Here is a 4,665-nt window from a genome sequence, read left to right as displayed (position 1 = left end):
TTCTATGGACAAACACTAGACGATTTTGAGGAAAGAAAACCTGTAACCTCGACAGCAAAAAGCACCTCATAATAGTTTCACTTTGATAAGTAAAGTATTCCAGCTTGTTTATGTCAAACGCACATCCTAAATAAGGTTGGGGAAGTAATAGACCTAAGCACGTTATTTTTTTTGCACTGAGCTTACAGTGCTGCAAATCAAAGAGGGAGGATCCACATTGTTAAATTTTGTGTCAGAAAACATATTCTGCTAGCAGCTAGCACTTGTAGCTTGAAACCAAGCATGACAATTGACAACTACAAGCTATGGCTTTTCAAACATGGAACCAAACATTGTGATTCTCAGACTGCAACTGTTGCATGTTCAGAAACTCGTACTAGGATGCTTGCTAACAGGGCACAAGCAGTTATGTCCATTCTGCAAAACGGCCAATCCGTCTATACTGTTCGGTACATCATCATTAACTTGCTTTAGGTCATTAGCTATGTGTCATAGCATGGTTAATATAGTATTCAAGGATTTACAACAAACATAAGGACAAAACCTGATTTCCTGAGAATAGTTTTCCTAGTTTTGCAAACATCCAATTACATTTCTCATGCAGAAACCACACATCTATCTATAGTTTAGCTGGCCTTAATTTATCAAAGTATATTCTAAGGTTATGCACAAATAGAGGACAAGAACTCCATGTCTGCCATAGTAACAGACAGGGAGAAATATCCCACTAGATAGCCATCCCAAAAAATTTGCATCAAGCTATAGTGTAGGTAGTAGAGTACCAGTAAGGTCAGCGGGGGCGACGGCGGCCCTCGGTGTCGGCGGCCAGCGCTAGGGTTCCGGGGACAGGGCCCAGCGTGGAGGAGCTCGGTGGCAGCGCGAGACTTCTCAGTGGCCGACACTAGGGTTCCGGGGACAGGGCGCCAGAGGAGCACAGGGGCAGGGCACGGGCAAGGGAGAGGAGGACAGGGGCGGGCACGGGCACAGGGGAGGAGGACAGGGACGGGGGTCACATATATAGCCATGTATTAACCGCGGCGGGCAATATAACCCGACTGCCGCGGTAAATGTTTACTGCAGCGGGCACCTTAGACGGCCCGCCGTGATTAATCTATTAACCGCGGTGGGCGCTGTTACGTGCCCGCTACGGTTAATATTTTTGCATTTCCTCATTCAATCTAACACTGATATTTATTATCAATCTAAAACTAATTTTTGCATTTTGCATTTGCTGTGTAGTAGTAGTAGTAGAGTAGTGCTGTGTAGTAGTAGAGTACATGTGAGTAGTAGAGAGTAGTATTAGTACAATAGATAGTAGCAGTAGGTTGAGTAGTACTAGTAGAGTAGTATTGTATAGTAGTATTAGTAGATTCAGTAGTACTAGTAGAGTAGTATGGTTCCATGATATTAATAATAAGTTACAAAACTTGTCTTCAATAGATCGAGCTATATTATTACATATATGTCTCTAGGATACATATATCATTTTGGTGTAGGTGCTTTCACCGTCCTCTTCTCACCGTCGGGGCAGGCCCATGGCATCATCCTGGACTTGTTGAATCGGTCCTCGATGGCCTTGATCTTCTTTGGATGATCGGTAAAAAGCTCGAGCTCTGCGTAGTTGTTGTATTGTTCAGGACTCTGCACCCCATCAGCTCCCACAATCAGCTGCTTTCTGGATACAACCACATGCCTTTTTGGGTCCTCTGCATATATATAGTAGGCCACTTACGCGGCATTGGTTGCTAGTACCCACGGGTCATCTTTGTAGCCGATACTTTTGAGGTCCACGGTGGTTAGCCCATAACTGTCCACTGCAACCGCATTCGGTTTGACCCACTGGCAACGGAAGACGGTTATGCGTAGGTTTTGGCCGTAATCAAGTTCCCATATTTCTTTGACTTGCCCATAGTATTGCCTCCTCTGGCCTGTGGACTCTTCTTCACCCTCGTATCGAACACCACAGTTCTATGCCGATCTCTTCTTGTCCTTATCTTTTTTGTGGAACCTGTAGCCCTGAACGTCATACCCTTGCCATGTGGTGATTTGGCTGGATGGGCCTAACACAAGCCTCTTAACGGTCTCCGTATCTTCATCAGGGCATCGTTCAAGGGGTATGTGTTGCTCTTTGAGCCACTCATTGAAATTGCTGCTGTGATGGTTCTAGACCCATGCCTCCGTGCGCTGTTCGTCATTAGCGGCGCGGATCTCTTCCAGGTGCTTTTCAATGTATTTCTCCATGCTCACTAACCGATGAAGGATGCTGTAATGAGCTTCTTGCACCATTTGGTTTGCCACATCGGTGTGTACTTTTTGGCCTGTGCACCCCATCCCTAAGGTTTTGCCTTCATGGTGATGGACAGGCAGCCCAATCACCCTCCCATCTCTTATGTACGTCATACACCAGTTCATGGCCTCCTCCGTTGTGTATGCCTCGATCATAGAGCCCTCTGGGTAAGCGCGGTTATGAACATATCTGTTGAGGGTGGACATGAACCGCTCGTATGTTCACATCTGGTGTAGGTACACGGGGCCTAGTTGATGGATCTGATCGACCATATGCATCATTAGGTGTGGCATAATATCAAAGTAAGATGGTGGAAAGCACATCTTGAGCTGGCAAAGGGTCTCCGCGATGAACTCCTTCAGGGCAGGCAGTTCGGCCTTATCAATGACCTTCTAGGTGATGCGGTTAAAGAAGTATGACATCTGTGTGATTACCATCTTCACGTACTCTAGACGGATAGCCCTAATCGCAATTGGTTGGAACACCGTCAGCATGACGTGGTAGTCGTGTGAGTTGTAGCCAGTCATTATGAGGTCTTTCATGGAGACCAGGCTCTTGATGTTGGAAGAGAAACCAGTCGGCACCTTGATACCCCTAAGCGACTTAAGAAAAGTTGTCCTCTCATCTTGCGTTAGGTTGTTGGCCGCACCCGGGATATCAACTTTACCGTTCTAAGGCGGTCCTGGGTGAAGGTCCGGCCTGATGCCCAGATTGACAAGATCCATTCATGACTTGATACCATCCTTTGTCTTGCCCTTGATGTCCAGCAGGACACCGATCGTGCTTTCGAAGACATCTTTCTCTAGGTGCATACAGTCGATGGCATGGGGTGTATTCAGTGTTTTCTAATACGACAGGTACTTGAAGAAAATTGACTTCTTCTTGAAAGGAACGGCGGCGGGGACTTCCTCCGTCTGGTCCCGCTTTCGCTTCCTGGTCTGCTTGGGCCTCTCTTCAGGTGGCTTCTTCTTCTTTCCAAACTCCACCTGATCCATGTCCTTGACCATCTCATACACCTTTGTCCCCCAACTAGTCTGCGTCGGTTGATCACGCTGCGGCTTGTCCTGATTGTCAAAGTATTTGTTCATAATACTTCTTCTATACCTATGATTTTTGGCGAGGAACCGTCTATGCCTTGTGTACACCATCTTATTGGATCCCTTAAGGTAAGTGTAGCAGGTCCCGTCGATGCAAATTACACAACCGGTCTTCCCTTTGATCTGCCCCGACAGTGAGAAGAGACTGGGGTAATCGGTGATGGTGACAAAGATGATTGCTTTTAGTGTGAACTTCTCCTTGCGGGATGCATCCACCATCTGGACCCCAACATCAAATAGTATCTTTATTTCCTCCATGAACGGCTCTAGGAACACATCTATATCATTGCCGGGCTGCTTTGGTCCAGAGATAAGCATGGTCAGCATAAGGTACCTACGCTTCTGACATAGATGGGGAGGTAGGTTGTACATGGTGAGCACGATGGGCCAAGTGCTGTGCGAGCTGCTAAGCTCACCGAACGGGTTCATCCCATTGGTACTCAGTGCGAACCTAACATGCTTGGGCTCCTTGCCAAACTCCAGGTAGGCCTCGTCAAAATCCTTCCACTGCTTGCCATCAGATGGGTGCCATAGCTTGCCATCGTCTTTCAGGCAGTCAGCTGATGCATGCTAGGACATAAGCTTGGCATCGTCTGAGTTCCCGAATATTGCACGCAGGCGATCGGTCACGGGTAGGTACCACACCGACAGTGCTGGACTTTTCCTATGCGTGTAACCCTCTTCTTCATCGTCCTGCTGAGCCAAGATCTATTTGGCTGCACTGCTCTTCTTTGCCCCCTTCTTGTTCTTCTTTCGACCACCCCGCAAGCCTCCCTTGTCTTCTGCATCCACGCGATAACCAGTATTTTTCTTGTATCGACTAAAGCCGCAGTGCGGACAACTCGTCAAATTCTCATACTCATTGCCCCGATATAGGATGAAGTGGTTAGGGCATGCATCAAACTTTCTAAGCTTCATCGCCACTGGCCGGATCAGCTTATTGGCCTGATAAGTATTGGCGGGCACATTGTTAGCCGTTGGGTACATGGTGGCAAGGTAGCTTAACAACTCATTGAAGCTACTGTCAGACCAACCATGAAGAGCCTTCAACATCAACATATGGAGGTTAAAACAGAGCGCCGTGCACTCCTTCGGACAATCGCCGCCGTCCTTATAGAGAGGATCAACTGCCGCCTGCTTCAACTCTCTGAAATTCTCCAACCACTTTGGGCAACCCAACACAACATCATCTTCATCGAAGTGTTTGACTAGATCTTCAACAAGCTGCACATCCTCGGGTTGGCTCACAGTATCCTAACCATCCCCACCGTCGCCAGCTTC

At 47.4% G+C, this 4,665-nt stretch overlaps 1 pseudogene; it reads right to left on the bottom strand.

Moving 5' to 3' along the window:
• Positions 1-3,112: 3,112 nt before the first annotated feature.
• Positions 3,113-4,371, bottom strand: LOC136533834 (uncharacterized; annotated as a pseudogene).
• Positions 4,372-4,665: the final 294 nt, after the last annotated feature.

This window comes from Miscanthus floridulus, unplaced genomic scaffold (genome assembly GCF_019320115.1).
Source record: "Miscanthus floridulus cultivar M001 unplaced genomic scaffold, ASM1932011v1 os_1248_2, whole genome shotgun sequence".
NCBI lineage: Eukaryota > Viridiplantae > Streptophyta > Magnoliopsida > Poales > Poaceae > Miscanthus > Miscanthus floridulus.
The sequence above is the reverse complement of the archived record's forward strand: the minus strand, read 5'-3'. Positions and strand labels throughout refer to the sequence as shown.